General features: G+C 49.3%; 1 protein-coding gene across 1 annotated transcript in view; it reads left to right on the forward strand.

Annotated features, from left to right (window-relative positions):
• Positions 1-14832, forward strand: part of DDX55 (DEAD-box helicase 55) — a 312124-nt gene that overhangs the window by 55344 nt on the left and 241948 nt on the right. The gene's annotated exons all lie outside the window — the stretch shown is intronic.

A 14832-nucleotide genomic window follows, 5' to 3' on the forward strand; every position in this document is an offset into this window, starting at 1 on the left:
ACCATGTTGCCTAGGCTGGTCTCGAACTCCTGAACTCAAGTGATCCTCCCGCTTTGGCCTCCGAAAGTGCTGGGATTATGGGTAGGAACACCATGCTCAGCCTTAACTTTTTTGATATACGAGTCAATACAAAAAAAAAAAAAAAAAAGAAAACGAGTCAATACAGGCTGGGCTGGGCGCAGTGGCTCATGCCTGTAATCCCAGCACTTTGGGAGGCCAAGGTGGGTGGATCACCTGAGGTCGGGAATTCAAGACCAGCCTAGCCAACACGGTGAAACCCCGTCTCTACTAAAAATACAAAAAATTGGCTGGGCGCAGTGGCTCACGCCTGTAATCCCAGTGCTTTGGGAGGCTGAGGCGGGTGGATCACGAGGTCAGAAGTTCAAGACTAACTTGGCCAAGATGATGAAACCCCGTCCTTACTAAAAATACAAAAATTAGCCAGGCGCGATGGCAGGCACCTGTAATCCCAGCTACCCGGGAGGCTAAGGCAGGAGAATCCCTTGAACCCGGCGGGGTAGAGGTTGCAGTGAACCTAGATTGCGCCACTGCACTCCAGCCTGGGTGACATAGTGAGACTCCATTTCAAAACAAAACAAAACAAAAAAAGCCGGGCGTGGTGGCGGGCACTTGTAATCCCAGCTACTTGGGAGGGTGAGGCAGGAGAATCACTTGAACCCAGGAGGCGGAAGCTGCTGTGAGCCGAGATCGTGCCACCGCACTCCAGCCTGGGCTACAGAGGGAGACTCAGTCTCAAACAAAAAAAAAAAGAAAAAAGAAAAGAAGAAAGAGAGAGAGTCAATACAGGCCAGGCACAGTGGCTCACTCCTGTAATCCCACTACTTTGGGAGGCCAAGGCAGGTGGGTCACCTGAGGTTAGGAGTTCCAGACCAGCCTGGCCAACATGGCAAAACCCCGTTTCTACTAACAAACCCACACAAAAAAATTAGCTGGACATGGTGGTGGCAGGCTCCTGTAATCCCAGCTACTCAGGAGGCTGAGGCGGGAGAATCACTTGAACCCTGGAGGCAGAAGTTGCAGTGAGCTGAGATCATGCCACTGCACTCCAGCCTGGGTGACAGAGTGAGACTCCATCTTAAAAAAAAAAAAAAAAAGAGCCGGGTGTGGCGGCAGGCACCTGTAATCCCAGCTACTCGGGAGGGTGAGGCAGGAGAATCACTTGAACCCCGGAGGCGGAAGCTGCCATGAGCCAGGGTTGTGCCACTGCACTCCAGCCTGGGCTACAGAAGGAGACTTGGTCTTAAAAAAAAAAAAGAGAGAGTCAATACAGCCCAGGCACGGTGGCTCACTCCTGTAATCCCACCACTTTGGGAGGACAAGGCAGGTGGATCACCTGGCGTTAGGAGTTCAAGACCAGCCTGGCCAACATGGCGAAACCCCGTCTCTACTAAAATCCCACACAAGGCCGGGCGCGGTGGCTCAAGCCTGTAATCCCAGCACTTTGGGAGGCCGAGACGGGCGGATCACGAGGTCAGGAGATCGAGACCATCCTGGCTGACACGTTGAAACCCCATCTCGCCGGGCGCGGTGGCTCAAGCCTGTAATCCCAGCACTTTGGGAGGCCGAGGCGGGCGGATCACAAGGTCAGGAGATCGAGACCACAGTGAAACCCCGTCTCTACTAAAAATACAAAAAATTAGCCGGGCGCGGTGGCGGGCGCCTGTAGTCCCAGCTACTCAGGAGGCTGAGGCAGGAGAATGGCGGGAACCCGGGAGGCGGAGCTTGCAGTGAGCCGAGATCGCGCCACTGCACTCCAGCCTGGGCGACAGCGTGAGACTCCGTCTCAAAAAAAAAAAAAAAAAAAAAAAAAAAGAAACCCCATCTCTACTAAAAAAAATACAAAAAACTAGCCGGGCGAGGTGGCGGGCGCCTGTAGTCCCAGCTACTCGGGAGGCTGAGGCAGGAGAATGGCGTGAACCCGGGAGGCGGAGCTTGCAGTGAGCTGAGATCCAGCCACTGCACTCCAGCCTGGGCTGCAGAGCGAGACTCTGTCTCAAAAAAAAAAAAAAAAAAAAAACCCACACAAAAAAATTAGCTGGGCATGGTGGCAGGCTCCTGTAATCCCAGCTGCTCAGGAGGCTGAGGCAGGAGAATTGCTTGAACCCGGAGGCAGAAGTTGCAGTGAGCTGAGATCGCACCACTGCACTCCAGCCTAGGTGACAGAGGAAGACTCAGTCTCAAAAAAAAACAAAAAACAAAAAACAGGCCAGGGGCTGAGTGCAGTGACTCATGCTGGTAATCCCAACACTTTGGGAGGCCAAGACAGGAGGATTCCTTGAGGCCAGGAATTTGAGACCAGCCTGGGCAACATAGTGAGACCCCATCTCTACAAAAATAAAATCAAGAAAATTGGCTGGGCATGGTGGCACACATGTATGGTCCCAGCTACTCGGGAGGCTGAGACACAGAATCCCTTGAGTCCAGGAGGTCGATGCTGCAGTGAACCATCTTTGTGCCACTGCGTGAACTCCAGCCTGGGTGACAGAGTGAAATCCTGAAATCTTGAAAAAATAATAAATAAATAATCAATACCTTCCCTTATTTTCTTGAATCAGATTTAGTTGAGTTTCCCTTGTTTACAATCCAAAACAATCCGGAACAATACAGATACTAACTGAATTACAATGCTGAAAGCTTCAATTATCAATTTAAGCTTTAAAGGTTTTTACTGGCCCCAATTATCTACCTTTTTTGAGTATGGACTGATACGAACTCAAGTTGTCCCAAGAAAGTAGGCATTCCCACTGTCTGTTGTCTGTTGCCCAGGCTGAGCTGGAGCGCAGTGGCACAATCATAGCACCTGTAGTCCCAACTACTCGACACCCTGCCTCAAAAAAAAAAAAAAAAAAAAGGAGACCAGCCTGGCCAATATGGTGAAACCCCATCTGTACATACTAAAAATACAAATATTAGCCAGGTGTAGTGGCATGCACATGTGATCTCAGCTACTCGGGTGGCTGAGGCAAGAGTAGCTGGGATCACAAAATCGCTTGAACCTGGGAGGCGGAGGTTGCAATAGGCCGAGATCATGCCACCAGGCAACAGAGCAAGACTGTCTCAAAAAAAAAAAAAAAACCCAAGGACGATTTTTATGTTTTTATAATGGAAACATTGCTGTTAATGTTTGTAAACTTTCCCTTAAGTCACATTTAAAATATCTAAACATTTTGTTTTGTTTTTTGTGACAGGGTCTTGCTCTGTCACCCAGGCTGGAATAAGTGGTGAGATCATGGCTCACTGCAGCCTTGAACTCAGGGGCTCAAGCAATCCTTTCAACCCCAGCCTCCCGAGTAACTGGGACTACAGGCATGTGCCACCATATCGGACTAATTTGTAAACTTGTTTTTTTTCTTTCTGAGACTGAGTTTCACTCTGTCACCCATTCTGGAGTGCAGTGGCATGATCTCAGCACACTGCAACCTCCGTCTCCTGGGCTCAAGTGATTCTCCTGCCTCAGCCTCCTGAGTATCGGATTACAGGTGCCTGCCACCATGCCTGGCTAATTTTTTTTTTTTGACAGTGTCTCACTCCGTCACCCAGGCTGGAGTGCGGTAGCGCGATCTCGGCTCACTTCAACCTCTGCCTCCCAGGTTCAGGCAATTCTCCTGCCTCAGTGTCCCAAGTAGCTGGAATTACAGGTGTGCGCAGCTACACCCGGCTAATTTTTGTATTTTTAATAGAGATGGGGTTTCACCATGTTGGCCAGTCTGGTCTCGAGCTTCTGACGTCAAGTGATCTACCCACCTCGGCCTCCCAAAACTTTGGGATTACAGGCATGAGACTGTGCCTGTTCAAATTTGTAAATTTTTTATGGAGACAAGGCCTCCCTATGTTACCCAGGCTGATCTTGAATTCCTGGCCTCAAGTGATCCTCCCACTTTAGCCTCCCAAAGCACTGGTATTACAGGTATGAACCACCACACCTGACCTTAAAATACCTAAATTAGGCTGCGCGCTGTAGCTCACGCCTGTAATCACAGCAGTTTGGGAGGCTGAGGCCAGTGGATCACCTGAGGTCCGGAGTTCAAGACCAGCCTGACCAACGTGGAGAAATCCCGTCTCTACTAAAAATACAAAATTACCTGGGTGTGGTGGCACATGCCTGTAATCCCAGCTACTCAGGAGGCTGAGGCAGGAGAATCACTTGAACCCAGGAGGCGGAGGTTGCAGTGAGCAGAGATTGCGCCACTGCACTCCAGCCTGGGCAACAAGAACAACGCTCTGTCTCCAAAAAAAAAAAAAAAAAAAAAACACCTAAATTATTTTTTTAATAACACTCTTGCTGTGGGTTGCATTATGTCCCCCACAATTTCATATGTTGAAGTCCTGCTCTAACCCCCAGTACCTCAGAATGAGACCTTATTTGGAGATGTTTTTACAGATCTAATCACGCTAAAATGAGGTCATTGGCCTTAATCCAACATAACAGTGTCCTTGTAGAGGGAGAACACTGTGAAGATGCAGGCACAGATCTGGGTGCTACTTCTACCTTCTACAAGCCAGGGAACGTCCGATTGTCTGCTCACCACCAGAAGCTACGGGAGAGGCATGAGAGAGACCACTGCTCACAGCATTCAGGAGGAACCAACCCGCCAACACTTTGATTTCGAACTTCTGGCCCCCAGAACTGTATGACAATACATTTCTGTGGCTTAAGCCACTTAGTTTGCAGTATTTGGTTACAGTAACCAGCAAATCATACATCTATTAAGAACATCTCCCAGAACCAAAATGATGATATTCATTCATTCCTTCAAACTCACCTATTTAAGACTAAAAAAAGAAAAAAAAAAGCCCACACAGGAAAAAATTAAGAAAAACCACATTCTGGGCCGGGTGCCATGGCTCATACCTGTAATCCCAGAATGCTGGGAGGTGGAGGCGGGCAGATCATTTGAGACCAGGACTTAGAGACCAGCTTGGGCAACATGGCAAGACCCTGTCTCTACAAAAACTGCAAAAAATAGCCAGGTGTGGTGGTGTACGCCTGTCACCCCAGCCACTCGGTACGCTGAGGTGGGAAGATCGCTTGAGCTTGGGAGGTTGAGGCTGCAGTGACCTGTGATGGCACCCCCGCACCACAGCCTGGGTAACATTTGAGACCCTGTCTCAAAAACAAAAAAACAAAAACAACCTGCCCTTGCTCATCAATAAATACATTTTCCATGTGATTTTATAATAAAATGATAATTTTTATTTCATTTATTTGTGTTTATTTTGAGACAGCATCTCGCTCTGTTGCCCAGGCTAGAGTGAAGTGGCATGATCTCGGCTCACTGCAACCTCTGCCTTCTGGGTTCAAGCGATTCTCCTGTGTCAGACCCGCAAGTAGCTGGGACTACAGGTGTGCACCACCATGCTCTGCTAATTTTTGTATTTTTAGTAGAGACGGGGTTTCACCATGTTAGCCAGGCTGGTCTTAAACTCCTGACCTCAAATGATCCACCTGCCTTGGCCTCTCAAAATGGTGGGATTATAGGCGTGAGCCACCACAGACAGACATAAAATAATTTTTTTTTTTAGAGACGGAGTTTCGCTCTTGTTGCCCAGACTGGAGTGCAATGATGCGATCCTGGCTCACCACAACCTCCTCTTCCCGGGTTCAAGTGATTCTCCTGCCTCAGCCTCCTGAGTAGCTGGTATTTTTAGTAGAGACAGGGTTTCCCCATGTTGGTCAGGCTGGTTTCGAACTCCTTAACTCAGGTGATCTGCCCACTTTGGCCTCCCAAAGTGCTGAGATTACAGGTGTGAGCTATGGCGCCCGGCCTGATAGTTGTTTTTTTTCTTTGTTTTATTTTGTTTGTTTGTTTGTTTTGAGATGGAATCTCCCTCTGTGCCCAGGCTGGAGTGCAGTGGCAGATCTAGGCTCACTGCAAGCTCCGCCTCCCGGGTTCACGCCATTCTCCTGCCTCAGCCTCCTGAGTAGCTGGGACTACAGGCGCCTGCCACCATGCCCAGCTAATTTTTTTTGTATTTTTTAGTAGAGACGGGGTTTCTCCATGTTGGTCAGGCTGGTCTTGAACTCCAGACCTCAGGTGATCCACCCTCCTCGGCCTCCCAAAGTGCTGGGATTACAGGCATGAGCCGCTGTGCCTGGCCCCGGCCTGATAATTGTTAAAACTGTAAGGAATTCCCAATATGTTGTACAACTAGTTTAATAATACCTTTCCTTTAAGATAAAATGTGGGGAGAGGGCCGGGCGCGGTGGCTCACGCCTGTAATCCCAGCACTTTGGGAGGCCGAGGCGGGCGGATCACAAGGTCAGGAGATCGAGACCACGGTGAAACCCCGTCTCTACTAAAAATACAAAAAATTAGCCGGGCGCAGTTGTGGGCGCCTGTAGTCCCAGCTACTCAGGAGGCTGAGGCAGGAGAATGGCATGAACCCGGGAGGCGGAGCTTGCAGTGAGCCGAGATCGCGCCACTGCACTCCAGCCTGGGCGACAGAGCGAGACTCCGTCTAAAAAAAAAAAAAAAAAAAAAAAAAAAAAAAAAGATAAAATGTGGGGAGAAAAGTAGCTATATCCATTTGACAGAGAAGCAAAAAGCCTCATTGTGCATAAAAGTTATTTGGGGTTGAATGCAGTAGCTCACACTTGCAATTGTAGCACTTCGAGAGGCCAATGTGGGAGTCGGCTTGAATCCAAGAGTTCAAGACAAGCAACATAACATGACCCTGTCTTTTTTTTTTTTTTGAGATGGAGTCTCAAACTTTTGTCACCCAGGCTGAAGTGCAGTGGTATGATGGCAGCTCACTGGGGTTCAAGTGATCAGCCTGCCTCAGCCTCCCATGTAGCTGGTATTACAAGCGAGTGCCACCATGTCTGGCTAATTGTTTGTTTTTTTTTTTTGAGACGGAGTCTTCACTCTGTTGCCCGGGTTGGAGTGCAGTGGCACAATCTCAGCTCCCTGCAAGCTCCGCCTCCTGGGTTCATGCCATTCTCCTGCCTCAGCCTCCCGAGTAGCTGGGACTACAGGTGCCCGCCACCACGCCTGGCTATTTTTTTTGTATTTTTTAGTAGAGACCGGGTTTCACCATGTTAGCCAGGATGGTCTCAATCTCCTGACCTCGTGATCCGCCCACCTCAGTGCTGGGATTACAGGCGTGAGCCACCATGCCCAGCCAATTTTTTTGTGTTTTTAGTACAGAAAGGGTTTCGCCATGTTTACCAGGGTGATCTTTTTTTTTTTTTTTTTTTTTTTTTTGAGACTGAGTCTGGCTCTGTCTCCCAGGCTGGAGTGCAGTGGCCGGATCTCAGCTCACTGCAAGCTCCGCCTCCCGGGTTTACGCCATTCTCCTGCCTCAGCCTCCGGAGTAGCTGGGACCACAGGCGCCCGCCACCTCGCCCGGCTAGTTTTTTGTATTTTTTAGTAGAGACGGGGTTTCACCGTGTTAGCCAGGATGGTCTCGATCTCCTGACCTTGTGATCCGCCCGTCTCGGCCTCCCAAAGTGCTGGGATTACAGGCTTGAGCCACCGCGCCCGGCTACCAGGGTGATCTTGAACTTCTGATCTGAGGTGATCTACCCGCCTCACCCTCTCAAAGTGCTGAGATTACAGATGTGAGCCACCATGCCCGGCCCTAATTTTTGTATTTTTAGTAGAGACAGGGTTTCACCATGTTGGACAGGCTAGTCTTGAACTCCTGACCTCAAGTGATCTGCCCACCTCGGCCTCCCAAAGGGCTAGGATAATAGGCGTGAGCTACCGCACCCGGCTGAGACCCTGTCTTTTGTGTCTTTTTTTTTTGAGACAGAATCTCCCTCCGTTGCCCAAGCTGGAGTACAATGGCGCGATCTTGGCTCACTGCAACCTCTGCCTCCTGGGTTCAAGTGATTCTCCTGCCTCAGCCTCCCGAGTAGTTGGGATTACGGGCCTGGCTAATTTGTCTCTACTGCCTGGCTAATTTGTGTATTTTTAGTAGAGACGGGGGTTTCACCACGTTGGCCAGGCTGGTCTTGAACTCCTGACCTCAGGTGATCTGCCCGCCTCGGCCCCCCAAAGTGCTGCAATGACAGGCGTGAGGCATAGTACCTGGCATATTGTACATACATTATACATATTAATATATGTGTGTATATAGAGAAAGGAAATTTTAGGCCAGGCATGGTGGCTCGGGCCTAAAGGAGGTTGGAGAAGTGCTTGAAGCCAGTTCAAGACCAACCTTGGCAACGTAGTGAAACCTGGTCTCTATTAAGACAAAAAAAAAAGCCGGGCGCGGTGGCTCATGTCTGTAATCCCAGCACTTTGGGAGGCCGAGACGGGTGGATCACGAGGTCAGGAGATCGAGACCATCCTGGCTAACACAGTGAAACCTCATCTCTAGTAAAAACACAAAAAAATTAGCCAAGCGTAGTGGCGGGTGCCTGTAGTCCCAGTTACTCGGGAGGCTGAGGCAGGAGAATGGCATGAACCCGGGAAGCGGAGCTTGCAGTGAGCCGAGATCATGCCACTGCACTCCAGCCTGGGCAACTGAGTGAGACTCTGTCTCAAAAAAAAAAAAAAAAAAAGAGGCAGGCGCAGTGCCTGACACCTGTAATCCCAACACTTTGGGAGGCTGAGGCGGGCGGATCACGAGATCAAGAGATAGAGACCATCCTGGCCAACATGGTGAATCCTCATCTCTACTAAAAATACAAAAATTAGCTGGGCATGGTGGAGTGCAGTTATCATCTCAGCTACTCGGGAGGGTGAGGCAGGAGAATCACTTGAACCCAGGAGACGGAGGTTGCAATGTGAGCTGAGATCGTGCCATTGCCCTCCAGCCTGGTGACAGAGTGAGACTCCATCTCAAAAAAAAAAAAAAAAAAAAGGAAAAAAGAAAGATAGTTCCATATATTTATATATATTTGCACATCCTGTATCTCATATATATATATATATATATATATTTTTTTTTTTTTTTTTTTTTTTTTTTTTGAGATGGAGTTTTGCTCTTGTTGCCCAGGCTGGAGTGCAACGGCACGATCTTACCTCACTGCAACCTCCGCCTCCCGGGTTCAAGCAATTCTCCTGCCTCAGCCTCCCGCGTAGCTGAGATTACATGCATGCGCCACCATGCCTGGCTAATTTTGTATTTTCAGTAGAGACAAGTTTTCTCCATGTTGATCAGGCTGTTCTTGAACTCCTGACCTGAGGTGATCCACCTGCCTCTGCCTCCCAAAGTGCTGGGATTATAGGCGTGAGCCACCATGCCTGGCCATATATATTTTTTGAGTCTCACTTTGTTCAGGCTGGGGCGCAGTGGTGTAATCTCAGCTCGCTGCAACCTCTGCCACCCAGGTTCAAGCGATTCTCCTGCCTCAGCATCCTAAGTAGCTGGGATTACAGGTGTGCACCACCATACTCTGCTAATTTTTTTGTGTTTTTTGTAGAGACTGGGTTTCACCATGTTGGCCATGCTGGTCTCAAACTCCCAACCTCAAGTCATATTCCTGCCTGGGCCTCCCAAAGTGCTGGGGTTAGAGGCATGAGCCACCATGCCCAGTGTCGATAATTATAATTTATGTACTCTTTGCAATAAATTACTATTCAGATTTACAATCTATCAATCTACCCTTTGCTTAAAACCATTTAGTGGCTTCCCATTGGACTGGAGTAAAAATCTAAGTCTTACTAGGGCCTTTCTGTAAGTTGGCATCCAGTTAGGAAAACAGAGAGAAGTTAAAATAGGAAATTCATTAAACAGGCGACAGAGGACTGAGAAGACAGAAAGGGAACACCGAGGTAATGTAAATAGCAACTAGAGGAAACAGCTACCACCTCCAAAGCTGGAGATAAAAAAAAACCCCAAAAAAACAAGTTGGGGTTAGCAGCGCTAGCAAAATCGGAGGAAGAGCCCCAGAGAGCTCGTTCTCACCCCTCTAAGAAAGACACACATAGCCAGGCGCCATGGTTCATGCCTGTAATCCCAGCACTTTCAAAGGCCGAGGTGGGCGTATCACTTGAGGTCAGGAGTTTGAGACCAGCCTGACCAACATGCAAAACCCTGTCTCTACTAAAAATACAAAAAATTAGCTTGGTGTGGTGGTGCATGCTGGTAATTCCAGCTATGTGGGAGGCTGAGGCAGGAGAATCGTTTGAACCCAGAAGGCAGAGGCTGCAGTGAGCTGAGATTGTGCCACTGCACTCCAGCCCAGGTGACAGAGTGAGACTCTGTCTCAAAACAAACAAACAAACAAAAAATAAATAAAGATGGAAAGAAAAAAAGAAAGAGGCACGACCAGATTGGTGCTGGGCCTCCCAGAGCCCTGCCTAGTTGGGACTTTTTTTTTTTTTTTTTTTTTTTTTTTGAGACGGAGTCTCGCTTTGTGGTCCAGGCTGGAGTGCAGTGGCCGGATCTCAGCTCACTGCAAGCTCCGCCTCCCGGGTTTACGCCATTCTCCTGCCTCAGCCTCCCGAGTAGCTGGGACTACAGGCACCCGCCACCTCGCCCGGCTAGTTTTTTGTATTTTTTAGTAGAGACGGGGTTTCACCGTGTTAGCCAGGATGGTCTCGATCTCCTGACCTCGTGATCCGCCCGTCTCGGCCTCCCAAAGTGCTGGGATTACAGGCTTGAGCCACCGCGCCCGGCCTAGTTGGGACTTAAAACTCTGAGGAGGGGTCTGCCGTTGGTGCCTCCATGGGAGCACAAGGAGACTGTTTCTGGGAGTGTGCAAATAACCTGGAGACTGAACCAAATGCTACTGCCAGATGCAGTGTTATTACTGAGGGAACATGCTAGGAGTAGCAAGCAAACAGGCAAGAATAAGTCCCCTCTCTTCCTCCTGCCTCCCAGGCTTCTTGTATCCGCTCTCATTGGAAGAATCTAACATTAACTGAGAACTGGGAATTATGGTTTGCTGCCCTGTATTACGAACAGGGTAGAAAAGTGGATATTACCCAGGCTGGTCTCAAACTCATGAGATCAAGGGATACACCTGCCATGGACTCCCAAAGTGCTGGGATTATAGGCATGAGCCACTGGGCCTGGCCTGCCTTTTTTCCTTATAGCATTAATCACTATTTAAAATGATCTTGGCCGGGCGCGGTGGCTCACGCCTGTAATCCCAGCACTTTGGGAGGCCGAGGCGGGCGGATCACAAGGTCAGGAGATCGAGACCACGGTGAAACCCCGTCTCTACTAAAAATTACAAAAAATTAGCCGGGCGCGGTTGTGGGCGCCTGTAGTCCCAGCTACTCGGGAGGCTGAGGCAGGAGAATGGCGTGAACCCGGGAGGCGGAGCTTGCAGTGAGCCGAGATCGCGCCACTGCACTCCAGCCTGGGCTGGGCGACAGAGCGAGACTCCGTCTCAAAAAAAATAAAAAATAAAAATAAATAAAAAAAAAAATAAAATGATCTTTTGGGCTGGATGTGGTGGCTCATGCCTGTAATCCTAGCAATTTGGAAGGCCAAGGTAGGCAGATCACTTGAGGTCAGGAGTTTGAGACCAGCCTGGCCAACATGGCAAAACCCCATCTCTGCTAAAAATACAAAGATTAGCTGGGTGTGGTGGCGGGCGCCTGTAATCCCAGCTATCTGGGAGGCTAAGGCAGGAGAATCTCTTGAACCCGGGAGGCACAGGTTGTGGTAAGCCAAGATCCTGCCACTTTACTCCAACCTGGGCGACAGAGCGAGACTCTGTCTCAAAAAATAAATAAATAGGCCGGGTGCAGTGGCTCATGCCTGTAATCCCAGCACTTTGGGAGGCCAAGGCAGACTGATCAGCTGAGGTCAGGAGTTTGAGACCAGCCTGACCAACATGGATAAACCTTGTCTCTACTAAAAATATAAAATTAGCCGGGCATCGTGGTGCACATGCCTGTAATCCTAGCTACTCCGGGAGGTTGAGGCAGGAGAATCGCTTGAACCTGGGAGGTGGAGGTCGCGGTAAGCCGAGATCATACCATTGCACTCCAGCCTGGGCAACAAGAGCGAAACTCTGTCTCAATAAATAAATAAATAAATAAAATAATCTTTTGGATGGGTGTGGTGGCTCACACCTGTAATCCCAACACTTTGGGAAGCCAAGGCAGGTAGATCATTTGAGGTCAGGAATTCAAGACCAGCCTGGCCAACGTGGTGAAACCCCTTTTCTACTAAAAATATAAAAATATGGCCGGGTGCAGTGGCTCATGCCTGTAAGCCAAGCACTTTGGGAGGCTGAGGCGGGCAGATCACTTGAGGTCAGGAGTTCAAGACTAGCCTGGGAAACATGGTGAAACCTCGTCTGTACTAAAAATACAAAAAAATAGCCGGGTGTTTTGGCACATGCCTATAATCCCAGCTACTCGGGAGGCTGAGGCAGGAGAATTGCTTGAACTTAGGAGGCAGAGGTTGCAGTGAGCCGAGATCATGCCATTGCACTCCAGCCTGGGTGACATGGGTGACAGAGCGAGACTCCGTCTCAAAAAAAAAAAAAAGTAGGCATGATTGGCATACTCTTGTAATCCCAACTACTTGGGAGGCAGAGGCAGGAGAATTGCTTGAGCCCAGGAGGTGGAGGTTGCAGTGAGCCGAGAATGTGCCGTGCACTCTAGCCTGGATGACAGAATGAGACTCTGTCTCAATAAATAAATAAATAAAATAAAATAAAATAATCTTTTAGGCTGGGGGTGGTGGGCTCACGCCTATAATCCTAGCACTTTGGAAGGCTGAGGCGGGCAGATCACATGATGCCAGGAGTTTGAGACTAGCCTGGCCAACATGGTGAAACACTATCTCTATTAAAAATAAAAAAATTGGGGAGGGGGAGGGATAGCATTAGGAGATATACCTAATGTAAATGACGAGTTAATGGGTGCAGCACACCAACATGGCACATGTATACATATGTAACAAACCTGCACGTTGTGCACATGTACCCTAGAACTTAAAGTAAAATAATAATAATAATAAAAAAATTGAGCTGAGCGCAGTGGGTCACGCCTGTAATCCCAGCACTCTGGGAGACTGAGGCCGTCAGATCAATTGAGGTCAGGAGTTCGAATCCAGCCTGGCCAACAAAAATTAGCCAGGCATGGTGGTGGGCGCCTATAATTCCAGCTATCGGGATGCTGAGGCAGAATTGCTTGAGCCCAGGAGGTAGATGTTGTAGTGAGCCGAGATCGAACCACTGCACTCCAGCCTAGGACGACAGAGAGAGGCTTCGTCTCAAGAAAAATAAAAATAAATAAATAAAATGATCTTTTTTTTTTTTTTTTTTTTTTTGAGATGGAGTCTCACTCTGTTGCCCAGGCTGGAGTGCAGTGGTGCAATCTCGGCTCACTGCAAGCTCCGCGTCCCAGGTTCATGCCATTCTCCTGCCTCAGCCTCCCAAGTAGCTGGGACTACAGATGCCTGCCACCCACCCCCAGCTAATTTTTTTTTGGCATTTTTAGTAGAGATGGGGTTTCACCGTGTTAGTCAGGATGGTCTCAATCTCCTGACCTGGTGATCCGCCTGCCTCCGCCTCCACACCTCTACATATTTATGGAAGCTGTAAGGCACGTTGGAGATTACAGCACCAGCTCCTCCATTTGACAGCTAGGGAAATGGAAGGCCAGAGAGCTGAACTGATGTGCCAAGTGACACAGTGACTTTGTGACAAAAGTGTCCTTTTCTACCTTTCCCAGTGCTTTCACATATATCATTTTATTTTCCTTTCCTATTTTCCTGGTGCTTTGGCAGGGTCCTTGGGCAATGATTGGGTCTCCAAAATCTTTTCAGCTACCAAAGAGACAGAACGGATTAGTGACTTCATCCCACACCCCTGGGAGGAGCCCCAGGGAAGAGCAGTAGTAACTGGACACCTTCCCTGAGTCCAAAGCAAAGACACTCCAGGACACCTGATCCTCTGGGAACATACTGACTGAGCCCCCTCACCCAGAGGGGAGCAGCGAATATTTGCTTCCCTGGGGTTAAGGTAGCCATTTAGTGTTTGAACAGTGGAGAGACTGATCCAGGCCCTGCAATTACATTGATGGGTGACCTTGGGCAGTGCATAGGTGACCCACTTCCTCTATTGCCCCATCGGTAAAATGGGTGGGTGTGAAGCATTAGGATCTTTGCGGTCCTGGAAGGACCTCTACTGACCCAGTTACTTGGTAGGAGTTGTGCCTGTGGGTTTTGAATACTGGAATATTCAATAAACCTTTTTTTTTTTTTTTTTTTTTTTTTTTTTTGAGACAGTGTTTCACTCTTGTTGCCCAGGCTAGAGTGCAATGTTGTGATCTCGGCTCACCTCTCCGCTCACCGTAACCTCTGCCTCCTGGGTTCAAGTTATTCTCTTGCCTCAGCCTCCTGAGTAGCTGGGATTACATGCATGCGCCACCACGCCAGGCTAATTTTGTATTTTTAGTAGAGACTGGGTTTCTCCATGTTGGTCAGGCTGGTCTCGAACTACGGACCTCAGGTGATCCTCCCACCTCGGCCTCCAAAAGTGCTGAGATTACAGGCGTGAACCACCTCGCCCGGCCTAAACCTTTCAAACCTGAGAAAGAAAGGATCAAACTGCCAGAGGGGTCGGTGTGCTGGAGTTGCTAAACTGCAGGGAGACTCAGGCTTCCCAGCTCATTAGGAGGTATCAGGGGTCAAAGGTCGGGTTCCGGTCAAGCCCGCGGAGAACCGGAAGTCCCGGATCCGGTCGGCTCTGAGCCCGGGGCTCCTGACTGGCGACTCACGCTCCAGAGGCGGAGCTTTAGCAGCGGGAGGGGGAGGAGTCTAGGGCGTCCCAATGGCAGATCGGGTGTCTTCCATCGCAGCCAATCAACGTCGGGCGACGGTCAAATTTAAACCCCCCCCCCCCCCACCTCCTCCCCCGGGACCTGTCGGGAAAGCGTTTGTAGTTAGTGC

This window comes from Macaca thibetana, chromosome 11 (assembly GCF_024542745.1).
Source record: "Macaca thibetana thibetana isolate TM-01 chromosome 11, ASM2454274v1, whole genome shotgun sequence".
Classification (NCBI taxonomy): domain Eukaryota; kingdom Metazoa; phylum Chordata; class Mammalia; order Primates; family Cercopithecidae; genus Macaca; species Macaca thibetana.